The following is a 23,830-nucleotide window of genomic DNA, read 5'->3' as shown; positions in this document are numbered from 1 at the left end:
TCCACACTCCTCTCAACAGTCAATGCTTCTCCTCTCAGCTCACACGACACTGACCACATAACCAGCAAGACCAACCAGAGTTTCCAAATCAAAAACCGGGACCAGTAATCTGACAAAAAACTAAGCTTATGAGGGCAAATAGGTAAAGTATTTGAAATCATAAATGATCCAGAAAAGCCTAACTATAAACAAACACTTGCAGAATCTACTGCATCTCAGGTACTGTGCCTGGGCTCTGGATACAGAGCGCCGCCGCCACCCTCTCACCCTGCCTGTGAGCACCTAGCATGAAAGCTACTCAGAAAAGGCCGATGCAGGTCAGGTCAATGCTGGCAAGGGGTCCCCAAGGGAAGGCCAGATCGAAAAAGAGCAGTAGTGGTCATAGCTTGCAGACCTCCTGAAGTGCCCTTCAGATTAAAGTGCCGTTTCTCAAAAGTCACCTTCCGAAGCGGAGCAGATTCTGAGGACAGCACCCACAGGACTTCCTGGGGTCGGGGCAGCCAGGGCTCAAGGCTGACGCTGAGCCTTCAGCCTGAGAACGGGAAGGGTAGAGCTGGTATCGCCCGTGACGGAGAAGGCCCCAGCTGGAGCGGGCCGGCGGGGAAACACGGGACTCAGCTTTGGCCCCGCCTCGTCTGTCATGTCCACAAGGCAGGAGCACCACGGAGGCCACGCTTCACACCTCTCCGCAGGCTACCAGGTGGCCTAGAACTTCTGTCTGCCCCATTGCTGGCTACGTTCTGACTGACCACTGGGCAGGACGGTGTCTGCCAGGGCTCTCTGACTCTAACATCACTCTTCCACTTTTAATTAGTAAGTATTTTGTGGGAAGCTAAGTTTGAAACTAGGAAAAATACCCTGTTCCTTGCCAAAAAGTTTATTCATTTACTGATGCCTATCAGGATGGACTCAAGATTGTTCTATTTTATTCTGTGCAGGATCCATTACAATCGTTCTCCGGACACTCAGATTGTCCCTGATTGATGTGAAAGTCCTTCAAGGCTCTTGGGTCTTTTAGACATGCACCCCATCGTTCTTGGAGCACTTCCTTGCATTCTGGCAGTAGCATACGTACAAAATGAGCCTGGAACTTCCCCTCTCTTACCCCTGCAGTCAGCTTCTTCCCCAAGGAGCCCTGGTTCCTATCAGTGGAAAGTTGTATTTAGAAGCACAGATCTAGGGCTAAGTATATTCACTGCTCTTGGGGTGTCATGCTCCCAATGGACAGGCAAGGAATGCAAGTATGCACTACGCCTACATGTACATATACACACTAACATGCACCCACCTTCACATCTAGATCTGGTGCAACAACTCTGTATTGAAAACCGTGAGTCCACACTGATAGTTCACTTGCAAGTCCAACTGCAATGCAACAACCCTGTTCATTTTCATTTTTCTCCCTTTCCCTTAACTACAGAATGGTTCCCCTCACCTTTAATGGACCAACCCCCTGGAAATGATCTGACACCCCGCCCCCTGCGGAGGTGCCCTCCTGCTCAGGTGACGCCCCATTCTAGACCGTCCCACCTCCCTCCCCACGGACCTCTGATGCCTAGGCCAGGCCATCCCTCTGGGGACACCCTCCTCAGCCTGCTTGGGCTCTGTCATCCTGCCTGGATGCCCTCCCCAACCTCTGACTCCCTGTAACAGAGCACCCCTGAACACACGCGAGTGCCCCTCATCACCGCTCAAGCTGACACTCCACCAAGGATTTCCCTCTGCAGGGAAAATTCCCTCCCGGCTCCTGGACCCTGAGAGCCCACACCAGGTCACCCCCGGGCTCTGATACCTCATGCCAGGCCTACTTCCTGCAATGGAGACTCTCCTCTCACCTGCAAGGACTCCCAAAAGTTTCACCAGTTAGGCACTCCATTTTTATATCAATAACTTAAATCCAAATCAAATCAACTAACTAGCCAACAGTAGCTCTCATAAAATGTAGTTTTTGGTTGCAAAGTTAATTTGGGGGCACAAGTAGATTCAAACAGAGAACAGAACAAAGGAGCAAAGGAGAAAGCAAACATGGGTCTAACGGGAGGTGAGAACGGCCAAGGGACAGGCTTTCCATTTTGACATGGGTGCTGAACCAGCTGCAGAGATCCCTGTTTCAAGTGGCCAGGTAGTGCTGCCAATCATTACACTTAAAAACTTGTCTGAGGGCGCCTGGGTGGCTCAGTGTGTTGGGCGGCTGCCTTCGGCTCCGGTCATGATCCTGGAGTCCTGGGATCGAGTCCCGCATCAGGCTCCCTGCTCAGTGGGGAGTCTGCTTCTCCCTCTGACCCTCTTCCCTCTCGTGCTCTCTATCTCTCATTCTCTCTCTCAAATGGATAAATAAAATCTTAAAAAAAAAAAAAAACTTGTCGGAGCTCTTCCCCTTTTTTCTCTTTGTTCAGCAGGACTCTCCTTCCATTTCCTCCTTTTTGGTGGAGGGGGCAAGGCAAGGAAAGACGGTGGAGAGAAGGGAGGCAACCCCAAATTCCCACAGACTGTGCACGAGCACCAACCCTGGATTGTTTTGCAGATGTGACTGAATCCACACAACAGCATGACAGAGTAAGTGGCAGCTCTCCTTCACACACAGAGAAAACAAATCTTTCTCAATATCTTCTGATCTTAAGTTAATCTTGAGTTCGGAATTTGAACCCAGATCTACCTTCCTCTTCCATTCTCACTCATTCCATCACACAAGGGGGAAAATGGGCGGTGAAAGCCAAAAGGATTACTGGGCAAGGTGGGGGGGAACGGAGCAGCCCTGATTCTCTCAGGTGCCCCCCCCCCCCCGCCGCCCCGCGCCCTCTCCTGTCTTTATTGTAAGTACACCCGTCGGTCTGCAGGAAAGGGATGCCAGCTCCAGGCACGTGATGCAGGAGCCACCTGCCAGGAGAACCCTCAGACCCGCCACAACAGCGATGGCAGCAGAACTGATGAAAGCAGAAGGGGAGGTCAGGGCTCCTGAGCCTCCTCACAAGGAAACGAGGCACAGCCACCGTTTCACAGAATACACTGCAAGGTAACGTCTAAGTGATGTTTTCTGGTCTGTTGTGCAAACACCACCACTTTCTAGTTCCAGAACATTCCATCACCCCAAAATAAAACCTTGTATTCATTAAGCAGCTGCTCCCCATTTTGCCCTCCCCTCAGTCCCTGGTAACCATCAATATGACACTGATGGGTTTACCTATTCTGGATATTTCTCATAAATGGAATCCTACACTACATGGCCTTTCATGTCTGGCGTCTTTCACTTAGCATGATGTTTTCAAGGTTCCTACATGCTGTAGTATGTGTCAGTACCTTATTCCTTTTTATGGCTGAATAATATCCCCGGGGACACGAGAGTATCCGTGAATGTGTGCGTAAGTGCGGGCAGCCTTTCTCCCTTTCCCTCACCTCCTCCCCACCCCAGGCAAAAGATGAATAATCTGATACTAATCGCAAAGAAACAAATCCAAATAACTGGCCTGTCATCTTCAGAAGTATCAAGGTAAGGGAAGTCAAGAAAATACTGAAGGGTTTCAGTCTGAAGGCAACTAAAGGGACATGACAACTACAAGCAGTGTGTGATTCTGAGTGGGATCTTTTTGCAACAAAGGACATGAACGGGACAACTGGTAAATCTGAATGGGGCAGGAGTGGTACAGCATCAGTTTCATTATCTTGATGTTTGTATGGTAGCTACACAGGAGAATGCACTGTTTACAGGCATTATATAAAAAAGTATCCTGAGGAAATGGAGAACCAGGTCAGCAACTTCTCAAACAGTTCTGGGGCAAAAAGGCTCTTTTTTGTTATATTTCTAACTTTTGTCTAAATTCAGGACTACGCCAAAAATTTTTCAAGAATCCAAAGAATCCTGGAATAATAATCTCTCCAATGTAGTTACATCTGTGTGATTTCAAATTTTAGTCAAGCAAAATATGATAGAAAGAAACTCACTGCTTCCCATCTGGTTTGATACCTCAAAAAAAAAATTAAAGGGTACATCAATCATATATCAGCATATATAAGCAGAAAAAGAGCTATCGGGAACCTAAAGAACCATCTGAGTCCGTCTCCCTGCTCACAGCAGGTAGATGTTCGATTAACTAGAAGAGAGGTCTGTTCCCTATTCCAAGACTGTCACAGCCTTCTCAGCGGACCATTAAACAGCCAAGAGTTTTCTTTCTTATGGCCCAGCAACTTCCCCAACCATAAGCCCACTTCCTGGTTAAAACCTCTGAAGGTAAAACTGTCAGCTCCTCAAACAAGCAAATTTTAACAGGAGACAATCAATCCTCATTTTTCCATGTACAGTTGATCCTTGAACAATATGGCTTAGAAATGCACAGGCCCACTTACAAGTGAATTTTTTTAATAAATATAGTACAGTAATATAAATGTATTTTCTCTCCCTTATGATTTTCTTAATAGTTTTCTTTTCTCTAGCTACTTTATTGGGAGAATACAGTATATAATACATATAACATATAAAATATGTGTTAATCAGCTGTTTATGTCATCAGTAAGACTTCCAGTCAATAGTAAGCTATTAGTAGTTAAGTTCTGGATAAGTCAAAAATTATACACAATTTCCAACTGCACAGGGCCAGCGTCCCTCACCCCCACGGTGTTCAAGAGTCAACTGGGTATCTGTCTCTATGTGTTTCTAAGGATAGGGTTAATATCGATAAAAGCATTGTAATACTTCAGGTGAATTTTTTCCACATTTATGCCCAAAGGTGTGAATTAAATTTGAAGAATTTATGACATCAAAATTTGAAACAGAACAAATGAATTTTAAAATACATACGAAATCCTGTTGACTATGGCATCTTCGTCTTCTTGTTCATCTGTAAAAATGGTTAAGGTATTAATTTTTTTATCTTCAATAAAATGTTTCATTAATTTATTAGGAAATTAAACAAAAATAGAAACTTAATTATTTTGAAAAGAACTGATTTTCAAAATGCACTGTATTTATTTCAACATGGATCCAAATTTAAATCTCATTAAATCACGTAAGATAGAATGTAGTTAGGTAAGAGTGTTGTGATTAACCAAAATCCTGATTAACAAAACTACCATATGTAAATTGAAATTTTCCAAATATTTATTGCTCAAGAAAATAAAACTCAGTAGAACCTTAGGACCACTATCAAGTTTACTGCCATACGATATAAGTAAAATTATAATTGCTAATGAATGAAATGTTTTCGTTGATCGTATCCAACAAAAATCTTTACTATAAAATTAGAAGTCAGAATCTTAAAACTCATGTAGTTTTCTATGATTTGAGTTTGTCATTATTAATGGTACTAAGGAAGATTCTCTTCGACCAGTCTAAACCATTTAGATACCACTGCCTCAATACTTCATAATTATTGTGCAAGTTATAGAGTGGAAAGTATCAAGTTCTGTATCTCTTACAAGTAGCAGATACCCTCTGCCCCAATGCTCGCTCACCTCCTCTACCTCTCCCTCATGGCTGCTCGCCTTCTCTCTGTCCTCCCACATAAATTTACCAGCTAAAGAAAGTCTGATCCAATTACAAGAATATTGCACAGCACCCCCTGGCCCCTCCTTCTCCTCAATACCTAACTGGGGTTGTCCTCAAAGGCTCTCTCTCTAAGTCTCTGTAATTATGAGTGTCCACCTGCTTCCGTGTCAATGGTTTATTTGAGCCATTCTCTTACTCCAATCTCCATTCTTAATTATGGGCTGCCCAAAATAGCTTTACAACCAAAAGGACCATAAAATAACAGTCACAATTTTTATACTGTTGTACACACCCCCAATTAACCATCCACTACTGAAGAACGTTTTAATAGCTTCATATAAATTTCAATTCTTCTCCCTACACTCTACTAAAGTCCAGGGTATTCATCACCTCTCCCTGCCATTACTTTAAAAATCATCTGATAAGGGTGCCCAGGTGGCTCAGTCAGTTGAGTATCCAGGTCTTGATTTCCACTGGGGTCATGTCTCGGGATCATGGATCAGGCCCTGCGTCAGGCTCCGGGTTGACTGAAGGGGTCAGGGGAGTCTGCTTGGGGCTCTCTCTCCTCCTCTGTCTCTGCCCCCCACCCCTGCTCACTCGCTCTCAAAATAAATAAATACTTAAAAATCATCTAAATCATCTAATAAATCTCCAATTTTCCTGCTCATCATCCCCTAATTTCCCCTAAAATGATGCATTTATATTCATTAATTCTCCCCCCACCTTCTATGTCCATAATCATTAAAACCTGATGCCAAAACAACTTTAAAAATAGCTAAGATACTGTGTTGAATCTGCAGGTCTTCAAATTTTTGAGAGATTATAGATTCTAGGAAGTATTTTAGTGTAATCATAGAGCCAAACTAAAACACTAGAGAGCAAGCATTTACTGACTGCTTTCACAAGTCTAACAAGTTTAATATTATGACATAAAGAGTCCCTATTATATGGAATCCTTAAGTATTCATATGGTACCTACTATTAGCCCAGCATCACAGGTAGAAAATCCTGTGATTTATAGAAAATAGCTGAGATTTAACAGAGGGCAGTAAGGCAACTCTTTAGGTCCTTACAAAACCCTGGCACAAAAATCTGTGAATGAATTAGCACAAAGTTCATTTTTAAAAAAAGAATACGGGATGGGATGCATGGGTGGCTCAGTCAGTTAAGAATGTGCCTTCAGCTCAGATCACGATCCCAGGGTCCTGGGATCAAGTCTCACATCAGGCTCCCTGCTCAGTGGGGAGCCTGCTTCTCCCTCTGCCTGCCGCTCCCCCTGCTTGGACTCACTCTCTCTCCCTCTCTCTACAAATAAATAAAATCTTAAAAAAAAAAAAAGAACAGGTGCCTGGGTGGCTCAGTCAGTTAAGTGTCTGCCTTCAGCTCAGGTCATGATCTCAGGGTCCTGGGATCAAGCCCCACACCAGGCTCCCTGCTCAGCAGGAAGTCTGCTTGTCCCCCTCCCTGTCCCTCTGCTCCTCCCCCTCCTCGTGCACATGCACATTCGCTCCCTCTCTCTCTCAAAAATATAAAATCTTTAAAAATAATAACAATGCTGGAGTGGTGGGGGGTGGGAGGGAGGGGGTGGCTGGGTGAAAGACATCGGGGAGGGTATGTGCTATGGTGAGCGCTGTGAATTGTGCAAGACTGTTGAATCACAGACCTGTACCTCTGAAACAAATAATGCAATATATGTTAAAAAAAAAAAAAGAAGATCATAGGAAGGGAAAAATGAAGGGGGGGATTCAGAGGGGGAGACGAACCATGAGAGACGATGGACTCTGAGAAACAAACTGAGGTTCTAGAGGGGAGGGGGTGGGGGGACGGGTGAGCCTGGTGATGGGTACTAAAGAGGGCACGTTCTGCATGGAGCACTCGGTGTTAAACGCACACAATGAATCATGGAACACTACATCAAAAACTGATGATGTAATGGATGGTGATTAACATAACATAATAATAAAAAATATGAATAAAAAATAAAAATAATTTTTTAAATAAAAAAAGAACAAAGATTTAGTGGTCCCTCTGGTAGACACGATATATATGAAATAATAAAAAGAATAATATACGATTGAATCCTAAATTGATACTAAATGGTATCATGGAGACTCTACATTCTGTATTACTTTAGAGAAAGAAAAGATAGTCTAGTAGTCAGAGAAAAGATGGGATAGGGTATGCATGTTCAAACTCAGAGCCAGTCACAAGAACTCATATATCCTTATAAACTCTAGAATTTCCCAGATACTGAGCAGCCCCACACTGTTCTTGGTTGGACATAAGAACGGTAGTAAACGAGGGCTCAGGTCTGAGAATGACGACCCTGCAAGCAGTCAGATTCCCTGAAGGTTACTGTTTACTCTTACTACCAGGCTATCGTGTCCTTCAATCATGGCCATACTGAATATATATACTCCCACACTGACAGGCACAGTATACAGCCCAAATACCACAGACCAGCGGACATGATGATCTAAGTTTTAACTACAATGTTTCTACTTGCCTGATTTTCTCTTGTATCTTGTGATGATGAAGTAGGAAACAATGTAGAGAATGGCAAAAAGAAGGAAACATATCTGGAAAAAAATTAACAGTTCATTTACATTTGTGGCATATTTTTTTAATAAATTATAGAAGATACATCTTTGGTATTTATATGCAAGAAGGATTTGATCTATTAAAAAAGTAAAAATTTTTAGGTATTTTGCTAATATAAAGTTTTGATAAAATACTAACTTATATGAACTAATAACTCAAATAGCCCAGTGTTTAATATCATTGCAGAAGAAAAAGCCCAAGGAAGATCTTTCTTTTCATAACTTAACCGAATTGTTTTCAAAATCATATGGAAGTGTAAAGAGCAAGACCAACACCAACAATTCTGAAAACCAAAGTCAATGAGACGCTACTATCCCTTCCAAATATCAAACACACTATAAAGCTTCAGTAACATTTAAAGAGTGTGATGGCACCAAAACTTGACAGACAAATGAAACATCTACTACACAAAATTTATATAATTTGGTTCTACATATAGAAAGCATCACAAATCAATGTGGGGGGAATAATCATTCAATAAATAAACCACATATCAAAATAAACAGCAGTTGAATGAGAAACTTCTTAAATATTAAATTCAAATTAAATTCCATTTAATTTCATGGGAACGATAGGTAAAAGAGGGTGGGTCAAAGAACGGGAGACCTCGTCCCTGTCAAAGACCAAGTGTGCAGAAATACAGTCTCACTAGAGCTATGAACCAGGGTAAAAATAATGTGAAGACTCTCAAATGAAACAATTCAAAGTGACGATAGTCTAGGGAGCACCCCTATGCATAGATTTCTGAAGGACTGTTGGCCACATGACTAAAAAGGACCTTAGATCTAGGTGTGAACAGCCACTGTGAAATGTCATCTAGGAAATGACAAACTAAGAGTGGACAGGAAGACCACGAGCCTCATGTTCTTCCAATACCAGTGGAGTGGGAAAGTGACAATGGACCATAATGACAGTGACCAAAAAGGAGCCAAGAGTCAAAAGCATCAAACTGGCCTACTGCTGGGAGCCCACTAAGAACTCCAGATGGATAAGAGAATGTTAGCACCATCACTACTTCCTCCCAAAATCCTATGAGTAGGGGAAATGGGTCAATAAAGGAAACCAGCTATTGGTGAAGAAATGTAAACGGAGGGGGTCTCCTAAGAAGATGTTGAGGGCGCCTGGGTGGCTCAGTCGGTTAAGTGACTGCCTTCGGCTCAGGTCATGATCCTGGAGTCCCGGGATCGAGTCCCACATTGGGCTCCCTGCTCAGCGAGGAGCCTGCTTCTCCCTCTAACCCTCCCCCATTTCATGTACTCTCTCTCTCTCTCTCATTCTCACTCTCTCAAAATAAATAAATAAATCTTTAAAAAAAAAAAGAAGAAGATGTTGAGTGTCGGGGGAGACTGTTTATAATGGAATGGTGAAGTCTGAGTAGGGCTGCAAGAGCACTAGAAACAGGGTAACTGGGCAGAAACTCCGTGACTTACAAGGTTAAAGTCAGAGGGATCGAATGACCAAGGCAATTAATATTTATTACAGAAGCTAAATGGAATTCAATTCATTCAACAATTACTTGTCATGAGCTTACTGTACACCAGGCATTCTTTTCAGAACTGAGAACACAGCAGTGAACAAAACAAAACTCCCACCCTCACTGAGCTTACACTCCACTAAGAAAACAGCCCATCAATAAACAGGCAACGGGGCAAATGACAATTGGTGCAGGATTACGGGAACAGGGAGTGCGAGCTCAGGTGAGGGGGCACGCTTCACTAATAAGGTGACATCTGAGGAAGGACTTATGGGAGAAGAGAGAGCAAGACATGCAGAAATCTGGAGGGAGGGTATTCTGTTCTCAAGGGACAGAGAACAGTCACACCAAGGGTCTGAGACAGGAAAAGCTCTGGTGTGTTCAAACAGCAAGAGAGAAGTAAGAGATGAGGTCATACAGGAGTTCGTACTAAGCGTCAGTTCTCACAAACAGTGAAGAGTTGGTTTTCACCCTGAGTGAGACAGGAATCCGTGCGACGAGACTCTGAGCAGAAGGGTGACAGGATCTGACAGAGGGCAAAAGGCTCACTCTAGGTACAATGTGGAAAGTAACTTAGAAGGGACAGGTCAGAAGCAGAGAGACCAGTTAGGAGTGCCCTGCAATCATCCAGAAGACAGGTCACTTGGACCTGTGTAGTAGAAATATCAAAAATTATTAAGTTCTAGGTATGTTTTGAAAACAGACTTGAGAGGGCTTGCAGGCATTAAGGCTTGGCCGAAGACACTGGAAAGAGAGAGTGGCCATTTCCTGAGTCAGGAAAGATTATGAGTAAAGTTATTTTGTGCTGGAAATAAAAACTACAGTTTACACTGATGAATGTGAAATACTTATTATTCACTCAGGTGGAGAGGGTGGATGAGCTGTTGGATATACAAATCTGTACAGTCCAAGGAAAGGAGCCTGGCTAGAATTTTTTTTTAAGCTGAGGAGCAGGGGGGACATAAGCAGATAGATAGCTAAAGCCCTGAGACCAGATGAGATTTCCACCCCAGGGAGTGAGTACAACCAGAGAAGTCGGAGAACCAAGCCCCGGAGCTCTCAAATATTTAGAAGTCAACTTGACAGAAGGAACCAGGAAGAGCTAACTGAGAAGCAGCAGTCAGCAGGTAGGAGGCAAACAACAGACTGTGATGTCCCAAAAGTCAAATGAAGAAAGTTCATGTAGGAAAAGGGAATTATCAGCTGTGTCAAATGCTGCTGACAGGCCAAGTTAGACGAGCACTGAGAATTGACAACTGGATTTAGCAACATGGAGGTCATCGGTGACCTTGACCAGAGCTGTTTTTCTGAAGCAGTGAACGTAAAACCCTGACTGAAGTAAATTAAGACAGAAGAAGCACTGAAAATAAAATGTACATAGACAGTTCTTTCCAGGAATTTTAAGGTAAAGGGAAGCAAAAGAAATGTGATGGGAACTATGAAGAGGGCTTTTTTTTTTTTTAAGATGAGAAAAGTTACACATTGCAATAATAATCAGGTAGAGAGAAAAATTATTGATGCAAGAAAGAAAAAGGAGAAGTGCTAAAGCAATGCATTCAAGGTGAGGAGCTAGAAATAAATGTATCCCTAGTCAGAAGGAGGAGGAGCAGAGGACAGAACATTTGAGTTCCACTGCAGCTAGATAAACAGATGCGGGGTAAAAGCACAAAAACATTCCCTTTAGATGGTTTCTATTTTCTTAGTAAAATACAAGCCAAGTTCCTCAAATAAGAGTTACACATGGAGACAGAATGCACACAGGAGGAGGACACCGTAAATGGAGTAGAGAATATGAGGGAATCCTGAGAGCGACGGCAAGATGAAATGGACTTCACAGCTCCAGGCAAGCCCAAGCTGAACCTCCGAGCCAGGCAGGAGGCCTACTGCTGCTCTACAACACGACGGCCTAGCTCTTAGGTGCTGGGGAAGCTGCAGGTACACCAAGCAGAGCTTTGAGGATTCTAACAACGACCCTATTCTCTCCTCCCCTGTACAGCCTACACTGGCAGACTTGTGCTAGGTACCGCTCACTCACTCCTCCAGTCACAGATCTGACTTCATGCCCGCTGACCAACTCCAAGTGCTCTGGCAGTGGTCAGTCAAGACCCAGCAACCGAATTCCACTCTCACAATTTCACCTGATCTCTGAGCAGCCCCTCCTATTTCAGCAATCATCCTCCTTCTCTGATTATTCACCCATTTTCCATCACTAGCTTCCCTTTTCCTGCCAGTCTTTAAACATTATTCTTCTAAAACAAACAAAACAAAACACAGCACACTATTTTTCTTCTCCATGATTTCAGGGCTGAGCCAGAAATCTGTTCTCAATCCACAAACTCTTCACAGGTAACCTAATCTGCTCCCAGGGTTTTAACCATCAACCCCAGAAATCCCTGGACAACAGTGTGAAAACCACTGGATTAGGGTATTAGCAAAAGTAAGTAAAGGGCACCTGGGTGGCTCAATCGGTTGGGTGTTTCCCTTAGGCTCATGCTGCAATACGCTGGGATTGATCCCTGCGTCAGGCTCCCTATTCATAAGGGAGTCTGCTTCTCCCTCTCCCTCTGCCCCTCCCCCACACAGCTTGTGCTCGCTCTCTCGCACGCTCTCTCTAAAACATAAATAAAATCTTTAAAAAAAAAAAAGTGAAATGAATGGCCATAAATCCTAAGTAGATTGGGGAGGAAAAAAAGAAACCAAGTACAGAATGATGGATAAGTGGAGATGTCTATCAACTGAGGCTCCCAGTAGAACTGCAGGAGACCAAGGAACGTGGAAGAAGAAAAGGTTATGATTAAAGAATGTTTATAGATTTTTAAACTTAGTATTTGAAATTAGAGAACAAAAGTGTCAGGAATTCCAGAAAGTTCATGCAGAAGCAGAAGATGAGAAGGCATGAGAGGTAATGAACAAAATGAAATTAAGAAACCAAAATGCATGGCATAAAATGAAAAGACTAATGGAAAGCGATTCATTTAAGAACGGAAATAAGGCTAACAATTATAAAAACAAATATAAGTATTACTAATTTAAATATAAAAGCCATGCATTAGGAAAATAAAAATACAACTATAACGGATTAGAAAACTCACAGAATGGGTTAGACTATTTTTCTAGTTCCAAAAGTGAGACTAGGAGCAAATGCCTCCCCTAAATGAGTGCATCTTCAACAGAAAGCAACCCAGAGATGAGTGAAATGAAAGCAAGCTGTCGTGATGCCTTTTATTGTCCCTATATCTGGTGGGAACAAAAGGAAATTCCTAACCAAAAAAGGAGAAAGGCGGGGCACCCTGGGTGGCTTAGCTGGTTCCGCACCTGCCTTTGGCTCAGGTCATGATCCCAGGGTCCTGGGATCTAGCCCCGCATGGGGCTCCCTGCTCAGTGGGGAGTCAGCTTCTCCCTCTCCCTCTGCCACTCCCCCTGCTTATGCTCTCTCTCTCTCTAATAAATAAATAAAATCTTAAAAAAAAAAAGAAGAAGAAAGTCATTACAGCTCCTCGCCATTAACAGTGAGTAAGATACAGCTGATAAAAAGGGAGAGGAACAGGCTCTCATGGTTCTCTAAGAAGACTGAGCTCTTCCCTCCTGGTCAGGGAGGAAGAGCAAGGTTACTGAAACTCAAGCAGAAACAATACCAGTTGCATGTCTTCTATGCCAGCTAAACTAGACAGCAGAAAATTCAGCCCTCTCGGGGGCCACATGGCTTTAGTCCTGATGATGATCAAGGATGGCTATCCTAGAAACATACACTCTTCCAAAACTGAAACAAGAAGAAATAGAAAATTTGAACAGACCGATTTCTAGTAATAAAACTGAATGGGTAACGAAAAACCACCAACAAACAAAAGTCCAGGACCTGATGGCTTCACAGGTGAATCTACCAAACATTTAAAGAATGGTTAATACCTATTCCTCTCAAACTATTCCAAAAACATAGAAGATGGAGAAAAACTTCCAAATTCATCTTATAAGACCAGCATTACCCTGATACCAAAACCAGACAAAAACCTGAGGGGAAAAAAAAACAAGCTGATATCTCTGCTGAACACAGAGGCAAAAACTCTTCAACAAAATACTAGCAAACCCAATCCAACAATACATGAAAAAAATCATTCACCACAATCAAGTGGGATTTATTCCAGGGATTCAAACATGGTTCAATAGTCACAAACCAATCAATGTGATACATCATACTAACAAGAGGCAGGATAAAAACCATATGATCATTTCGTAGATGCAGAAAAAGCAACTGACAACATCCATTCATGATAAAAACACTCAACAAAGTGAGTTTAGAGGGGGTAATACCTCAACATAATAAAGGTCATATATGAAAAATCTACAGTTAACATCATACTCAATGATGTAAAACTGAAAGCTTTTTCTCTATGATCAGGAACAAGGCAAGGATGTTCACTCTCACCACTTTTATTCAACAAAGTACTAGAAGTCCTAGCTGCAACATCAGGCAAGAAAAAGAAATAAAAGACATATATTGCTGAGGAAGTGGGGTGCCTGGGTGGCTCACTCGATAAGTTTCCAGCTCTTGATCTCAGATCAGGTCTTGATCTCAGGGTCGTGAGTTCAAGCCCCACATTGGACTCCATGCTAGGCATGGAGCCTACATTTAAAAAAAAAAAATTGCTAAGGAAGAAGTAAAACTACTACTGTTTGCAGATGACATGACACAATATACAGAAAACACTAGAGACTCCACCAAAAAACTATTAGAACTGATACTGAATTCAGTAAAGTTGCAGGACACAAAATTAATATTCAGAAAACTTGCATTTCTATACACTGATAACAAAGTAGCAGAAAGAGAAATGAAAGTATCAATCCCATTTACGATTGTACCAAAAATAATAAAATACCTAGGAATAAACTCATCAAAAAGGTAAAACACCCATATTCTGAAAACTATAAGACATTCATGAAATAAAGATGACACAAACAAAGAGAAAGATACACCATGCTCATGGACTGGAAGAATATTATTAAAACGTCCATACTAAAGCTATCTACAGATGCACTGCAATCCCTACCAAAATACCAATAGCATTTTTCCCAGAACTAGAACAAATAATCCTAAAATTTGTAGAGAACCACAAAAGACCTTGAATAACCAAAGCAATCTTGAGAAAGAAGAACAAAACTGGAGGTATCACAATCCCAGATTTAAAAATATACTACAAAGCTAAAGTAATCAAAATAGTACAGTACTGGCACAAAAACAAGAAACACGGGTCAACAGAACAGGACAGAGAGACCAGAAACAAACCCATATCTATATGGTTAATTAATCTACAACAAAGGAGGCAAGCATATACAATGGGGAAAAGACAGTCTTCTCAATAAATGGTGCTGGGAAAACTGGACAGCTACATGCACAAGAATGAAACTGGACCATTTTCTTACAACATACCCCAAAATAAATTCAAAACAGATCAAAGACCTAAATATGAGACCTGAAATCATAAAACTCCAGAAGCAAACAGAGCTAGTAACCTCTTGGAAATCACCTTAGCAACATAGTTGTGGATATGTCTCCTGAAGCAAGAGATACAAAAGTAAAAATAAACCATTGGGACTACACCGAAACAAAAAGCTTTTTGCACAGCAAAGAAAACCATCCACAAAACAAACAGTCAACTTAATGACTGGGAGAAGATATTTGGAGCAAATATCCAAAATACATAAAGAACTTACACAACTCAATACCAAAAAAACAAACACTCCAATTTAAAAATGGGCAGAGGACCTGAATAGACATTTTTCCAAAAAACACATACAGATAAGCCTCTGTGAAAAGATGCGCAACATCAGGGAAATGCAAATCAGAACCACCTTACACCAAAAACAAACAAACAAATAAATACGACCTCACACCAGTCAGAATGGTTAGTATCAAAAAGACAAAAAATAACAAGTGTTGGTGAAGATGTGGAGAAAGAGGACCCCTTGTGCACTGTTAGTGGGAATGCAAATCAGTGCAGCCACTCTGTGAAACAGTATAGACGATCCTCAAAACATTAAAAAAAGAAATACCATATGATCCAATATTTGCACTACGGGGTATTTACCCAAAGAAAACAAAAACATTAATTTGAAAAGATGTATATACTCATGTGTATTGCAGCATTTTCTACAACAGCCAAGATACAGAGACAACCCAAGTGTCTACCAATAGATGAATGAGTAAAGAATATGTGGCACATATATATAAATAAAATAGAGTATTACTCAGCCATAAAAGAGAACGATATCTTGCCATTTGCAACAACATGGATGGACCTAAGGGTATTATGCTGAGTGAAATAAGTCAGACAAAGAAAGACAAAATACCATATGATTTCACTTACATGTGGAATCTAAAAAAAATGAAAAGCAAACAACCAAACAAAATGGACTCTTAAATACAGAAAATAAACTGGTGGTTGCCAGAGGGAAGGTGGGTAGGAGGATGGGTGAAACAGATAAAGGGCATTAAGAGGTACAAACTTCCAGTTATAAAGTAAGTCAGTCACTGAGATGAAAAGTACAGCATAGGAAATATAGTCAATAATATTGTAAAAATGTTATATGGTGACAAATGGTGACTACATTCATTGTCGCGAGCACTGGTAATGTACAAAATTGTTGAATTAATAGGTTGTACACCTACAACTAATATAACATTGTATGTTAACTATACTTAAATTATAATTTTTTAATTAAAAAAAGGGCTAGGCATTTGGGAACTGAATTACCCGGTCACAAATAATCTAATAATGCTTTCAAAATACAATGTTAAAAGCTAAAACTCTTAAATTCCAGGTATAAGATTTGAACCTAAATTCAAACTGGTACATTATAATCAAATGGTACTACCTAGTAGCTTTTCATTCAAGGCCGATAGGCTTCAACTATTTTAGGGTAACCAGAAGGAATGAGTATCATAAAAGAGTCATGGGTGCAAAGACGCTCAAGGACTGTTACCGTGAACACATTTCTGACAAAATCTTGGCAGAGAAATGAGGAAACTATAATTGAGCCAATAATCTCATACCACAGCTGAGAGCCAATAGACACTGCTTTATTTTAAGGTCACTAAATCAAAAAATAGAGATGTTAAGTATCCTTTAACATTACAAGCTAACCACTAAAATAAAATTAAAATTCTTCAAGTTACCCTAAGAGCCAGGAAAACAACAATAAAACAAAGAAAAATCCAGACTATGTAGTAAAAGACAGGAAGACACCAACATTATGAAAATAATAATACAACAGATTAAAGATGAAACACTAAAACCAAAATTGTAAATGAGACAAATGATTAAAAGAAAACGCTCACAGATACAGACATATCTACAATAAAGTGACTCATGCGCTTGGGTGGCTCAGCTGGTTGAGCGCCTGCCTCCGGCTCAGGTCCCTGACCCCAGACTTCTGGGGTGGAGCCCCGCACCGGGCTCCCTGCCCCGCGGGAAGCCTGCTTCTCCCTCTCTTCCTTGCTCTCGCTCTCACTCTTCCTCTCAAAAAATCTTTTAAAAAAATGAAATAAAATAAAGTGACTCAAAAAGATTGAAAACAAAAGGATAAACAGAGACAAACCAGGCAGATGCTAACAAAGAAGCTGTCGTTTTTTTTTTTAATAAGGTGTGAAGACAAAATAGGGTACTTTATGAACAACAGTATCGCCCACAATGAAGAAAGAATCCTCATGTACCAAAAACACCAAGATAATTTTTCAAAACTGAGTATGAAAGGGAAAATGTAAACCACTACTTTAGTTGGGAGTCTTCAACTCACCATCAAAGAAAAAGCAAATGCAAACCAAATACATAATAATAAATATGAAATTTTTTACAGTAATAATATTGCTCCAGTAAATACATGGCTTTATCATACTCAATGGTATATACCTATAAATCCATGTCCTGCCACCCCAATGTCCTAGCCCCTCACAACTACTGCTTTCTGTTTCTATGGATTTGCCTATTCCGGATATTTCATATAAATGAAAACATAATATGCGCCTTTTTGTGTCTGTCTTCTTTCCTTAGCATAATGTTTTCAAGGTTCATCCATGCTATAGCATGTACCAATACATCGTTCTTCCAGACTTTTTACAAGAAAAATAAAACACTATGTAATTAAAAACACAGTGAATATTTTGTTGCTAGCAGCTGCAAGCATTCCTTTCAGATACATTTGCATATGTTCATTGTTTATAACTGCAACAAACCACCTTTTAAAGAGATAAGAAAACAAAATTAGCAATATTCTATCTCCCAAACAATTAACATGACCTTGAAACACAAGCGGATATCCACTTTTCTGTTATCGGCACCATCATAATAAATTGCCCTGTGTCCATCAACTTGTGCTTCAATAAAGGTAAAACAGTATTTCCTCATAAACATCTAACAGAGACCTTTAACAAGGAGTAAATATTCTGTTTTTCAAGATTATCACAGTAAATGTCAAATTCAGTAATGTCATCTACAATATTACACTTTATTACTTATTGAGATTTTTCAGATTCTGTCTAATCTTACATTGTCACCAGCCAAAAGTTCTCTAAAAGAACTTTTAGAGACCCAGAGCATTTGACAAAATCCAATACCCATTTATGATAAAAGCTTCTGAGACCCAGACTCCAGCAAAACGTAAACGAAAGACAGCTTTACCTGAGAGAAGCTGCCACCAGAGCCAGCTGTCACTCACTTTGTCCTTCGTGTTCTACATCCCAAGCACAGCTATTCTACCCACAAAGCCCCCCCCTTCTGAACCCTCACAATACTCCTAGTTCACAGTATTTCAGCACAACCACTGATTTCCATTAAATGTTTCATGTAAATAAAATGTGTCTCCTAAAATTCTTATTATATATAGTTTAGGCACATTAAAGGTACTAATACAAACAGGAACTACCTTATACATCTCTTGAATCTTCCTGAGTGCCTAGATAAATAATTTTAAAATAAACAGAGTAAATTACTATCCTTCCCACTTCTGGTTCCTTAACCTCCATGAGGCCCAGTCACGGCAAAGGGGAGACACTTTGAATAGGATGAAAGACAGAACTTTAAAATCGACTGGACTTGATTTTTCAATATGTGAGAGTGACCATAAAACTATTAGATGAGCCAAAGTTGTCACCAAAGGAAGGGAACAGAGATCCAACAAAGGATCCTTGCAAGCAGCAGTGGGAGAAAATGAAACTGCTTTACAACTATTTCCTACCAAGTTTACCCACACAATAACCAGTTAAGTACGACCTCCGAACCGATACTAAGTCTTCCTTCCAGGAGAGGAACAGCTCTCCACTAATTATCTTCTTTGATTTTTTTAAATCAGAGTAGTTTTCCTCATATAGATCAGGTACATGTTTTGTTAGCTTTATACCTAAGCACTTTTTTCTTCATGCTAATGTTACTGGTGTATTTTTAATTTCAAATTCCAATTTTTCATCCCGGTATACAGGACAGCAACGGACTTTTGTGTATTAACGTTGTATCTTAATGTCTTGCTATAATCTATTAGTCCCAGGAGTTCTATTGTTGTTATTAACTTTCTGGGATTGTCTACCTAGACTATCGTGTCATCTCTGAATGAAGACAATTTGCTTTTTCTCTCCCCAATTTGTAAACCTATCAGTTCCTTTCCTTTTCTCACTGCATTAGCTAGGACTTCCACAAAAAAGCAGTGATAAAAGGGGACATCCTTGCCTTGTTTCGGATCTTAGTTGGAAAGCTTTTGGTTTCTTCATTAGTGTGATATTAGCTGTAGATATTTTGTGGATGTTCTTTATCAAGCTGAGGAAGTTCCCCTCTATTCTTGGTTTATTGAGAGCTTTTATCATAAATGGGTATTGGATTTTGTCAAATGCTCTCTCCGATAGGATATTAATAGGATTATATGCTATTTCTTCTTGAGTCTGTTGATGTGATGGATTACACCAAGTGATTTCTGAATGTAGAACCAGCCTTGCATACTTGGAATAAATCCCACTTGGTCGTGGTGTATAATAATTCTTTTGATATGCTACTGGATTTAGTTTGCTAATATTTTCTTGCAGAACTGTGCATTTATGCTCACAACAGATACTGGTCTGTAGTTTTCCTTTATTGCAATGTTTTTGTCCAATTTTAGTATTAAGGTAATGCTGGCGTCCTAGAATGAGCTAGAAGTGTTCGCTCTGCTTCTATTTTCTGTTCGAGATTACAGAGAATTGGTATCACATCTTCCTTAACCATTTGGTAGAATTCACCGGTGAAACCATCTAGGACTGTTTGGAAGGTCAATTGCTGATTCAATTTCTTTAAAAGATACAGGCCTACTCAGATTATCTGTTTCTCATTCTATTACACTTTATTTGATTTCTACCATTCCTTCGTTCTTAAAGTTTCCATCTCTTTGCTTACATTATCCATCTGTTCTTGCATATTGTGCACTATTTCCATTACCACCCTTGGCATATTAAGTAGTTATTTCAAATTCGGGCTTTATAAACCCCAAGTCTCTGTCATATCTAAATCTGCTTCTGATGCTTGCTTTGTATCTTTCAACTGTAAATTTTGCCTTTTGGTTTTTAAATTTTTTCATTAAAAGTCAAGGCATTATAGGGGCACCTGGGTGACTCAGTCAGTTAAGCATGTGCCTTTGGCTCAGGTAAGATCCCAGGGTTCTGGGACCGAGCCCCACATCGGGCTACCAGCTCAGCGGGGAGCCTGCTTCTCCCTCTCCCTCTGGTGCTCCCCCTGCTTGTACTTTCTCTAACTGCCAAATAAATAAATAAACTCTTTTCTAAAAAAGACATTATACTAGAGGAGCTAGGGAAAAAACAGCAAATAAAGCCTAAACCCAGCAGGAGAAGAGAAATAATAAAGATCAGAGCAGAAGTCAATGAAATAGAAACCAAAAGAACAGTAGAACACATCAACGAAACTAGGAGCTGGTTCTTTGAAAGAATTAACAAGATTGATAAACCCCAGGCCAGACTTATCAAAAAGAAAAGAGAAATGACCCAAATCAACAAAATCATGAATGAAAGAGGAGAGATCACAAGCAACACCAAAGAAATACAAACAATTATAAGAACATATTATGAGCAACTATACGACAGCAAATTAGATAACCTGGAAGAAATGGATGCATTCCTAGGGATGTATCAACTACCAAAACTGAACCAGGAAGAAATAGAAAACCTGAACAGACCTATAACCACTACAGAAATTGAAGTAGTCATCAAATATCTCCCAACAAACAAAAGCCCAGGGCCAGATGGCTTCCCAGGGGAATTTACCAAACATTTAAAGAAGAATTAATACCTATTCTCCTGAAACTGTTCCAAAAAATAGAAATGGAAGGAAAACTTCCAAACCCATTTTATGTGACCACCATTACCTTGATCCCAAAACCAAAGACCCCATCAAAAAGGAGAATTACAGACCAATATCCTTGATGAACACAGATGCAAAAATTCTCACCAAAATACTAGCCAATAGGATCCAACAGTACATTAAAAGGATTATTCACCATGACCAAGAGGGATTTATCCCTGGGCTGCAAGGTTGGTTCAACATCCACAAACCAATCAATGTGATATAACATATTAACAAAAGAAAGAACAAGAATCATTTGATCCTCTCAATAGATGCAGAGAAAGTATTTCACAAAGTACAGCATCCCTTCTCGATCCAAACTCTTCAGAGTATAGGGATAAAGGGTACATACCTCAATATCATAAAAGCCATCTATGAAAAACCTACAGCGAATATCATTCTCAATGGGGAAAAATTGAGAGCTTTCCCCCTAAGGTCAGGAACGTGGCAGGGATGTCCACTATCACCACTGCTTTTCAACATATTACTAGAAGTCCTAAACACGGCAATCAGACAACAAAATCAAAGGCATCCAAAACAGCAAAGAGGAAGTCAAACTCTCACTCTTTGCAGATGATATGATACTGTATGTGGAAAACCCAAAAGACTCCACCCCAACACTGCTAGAACTCATACAGGAATTCAGTAAAGTGGCAGGATATAAAATCAATGCACAGAAATCAGTGGCATTCCTATACACCAACAAGACAGAAGAGAGACAAATCAAGGAGTCGATCCCATTTACAATTGCACCCAAAACCATAAGATACCCAGGAATAAATTTAACCAAAGAGGCAAAGGATCTGTACTCAGAAAACTATAAAATACTCAGGAAAGAAATTGAAGAAGACACAAAGAAATGGAAAAACGTTCCATGCTCATGGATTGGAAGAACAAATGTTGTGAAGATGTCAATGCTACCTAGAGCAATCTACACATTCAATGCAATCCCCATCCAAATACCATCCACTTTTTTCAAAGAAATGGAACAAATAATCCTAAAATTTGTATGGAACCAGAAGAGACCCCGAACAGCCAGAGGAATATTGAAAAAGAAAAGCAAAGCTGGCGGCATCACAATTCCGGACTTCCAGCTCTATTACAAAGCTGTCATCATCAAGACAGTATGGTCCTGGCACAAAAACAGACACATAGATCAATGGAACAGAATCGAGAGCCCAGAAATGGACCCTCAACTCTATGGTCAACTCATCTTGGGCAAAGCAGGAAAGAATGTCCAATGGAAAAAGGACAGTCTCTTCAACAAATGGTGTTGGTAAAATTGGACAGCTGCATGCAGAAGAATGAAACTGGACCATTTCCTTACACCACACACAAAAATAGACTCCAAATGGTTGAAAGACCTAAATGTGAGACAGGAGTCCATCAATATCCTAAAGGAGAACACAGGTAGCAACCTCTTCAACCTCAGCTTCTTCCTAGCAACATCGCCAAAGGCAAGGGAAGCAAGGGCAAAAATGAACTATTGGGATTTCATCAAGATAAAAAGCTTTTGCACAGCAAAAGAAACAGTCCACAAAACCAAGACAACCGACAGAATGGGAGAAAATATTTGCAAATGACATATCAGATAAAGGGCTAGTATCCAAAATCTATAAAGAACTCATCAAACTCAACACCAAAAGAACAAATAATCCAATCAAGAAATGGGCAGAAGACATGAACAGACATTTTTCCAAAGAAGACATCCAAATGGCCAACAGACACATGAAAAAGTGCTCAACATTGCTCAGCATCAGGGAAATCCAAGTCAAAACCTCAATGAGATACCACCTCACACCAGTCAGAATGGCTAAAATTAACAAGTCAGGAAACGACAGATGTTGGAGGGGATACGGAGAAAGGGGAACCCTCCTATACTGTTGGTGGGAATGCAAGCTGGTGCAACCACCCTGGAAAACAGTGTGGAGGTTCCTAAAAAAGTTGAAAATGGAGCTACCATACGATCCAGCAATTGCACTACTGGGTATTTACCCCAAGGCTACAAATGGAGGGATCCGAAGGGGTACGTGCACCCCGATGTGTATAGCAGCAATGTCCACAATAGCCAAACTGTGGAAAGAGCCAAGATGTCCATCGACAGATGAATGGATAAAGAAGATGTGGTATATATACACGATGGAATATTATGCAGCCATCAAAAGGAATGAGATCTTGCCATTTGCAACGACGTGGATGGAACCGGAGGTTGTTATGCTGAGTGAAATAAGTCAATCAGAGAAAGACATGTATCATATGACCTCACTGATATGAGGAATTCTTAATCTCAGGAAACAAACTGAGGGTTGCTGGAGGGGTGGGGGGTGGGAGGGGTGGGGTGGCTGGGTGATAGGCATTGGGGAGGGTACGTTCTATGGTGAGCGCTGTGAATTGTGCAAGACTGTTGAATCACAGATCTGTACCTCTGAAACAAATAATGCAATATATGTTAAGAAAAAAAAAAGAAGATAGCAGCAGGGGAAGAATGAAGGGGAGTAAATCGGGGGAGACGAACCATGAGAGATGATGGACGCTGAAAAACAAATTGGGGGTTCTGGAGGGGAGGGAGGTGGGGGAATGGGTTAGCCTGGTGATGGGTATTAAAGAGGGCACGTTCTGCGTGGAGCACTGGGTGTTATGCACAAACAATGAGTCATGGAACACTACATCAAAAGCTAATGATGTGATGTATGGTGATTAACATGATAAAAAAAAAGAGTATATGAGGATTCACCGTGCTATTTTTGCAATGTTTCTATCACTCTGAATTAATTTTAAAAAATCAAAAAAAAGATTTTATTTATTTGTCAGAAAGAGAGAGAGCACACAAGCAGGGGGAGCAGCAGGCTCCCCGCTGAGCAGGGAGCCCAATGCAGGACTCGATCCCAGGACCCTGGGATCATGATC

The sequence above is a fragment of the Eumetopias jubatus genome, unplaced genomic scaffold (assembly GCF_037043125.1).
Source record: "Eumetopias jubatus isolate StellerSeaLion01/CBP00866 unplaced genomic scaffold, mEumJub1_p1.0 scaffold_36, whole genome shotgun sequence".
Classification (NCBI taxonomy): Eukaryota; Metazoa; Chordata; class Mammalia; order Carnivora; family Otariidae; genus Eumetopias; species Eumetopias jubatus.
This window is presented reverse-complemented; position numbering follows the sequence as displayed.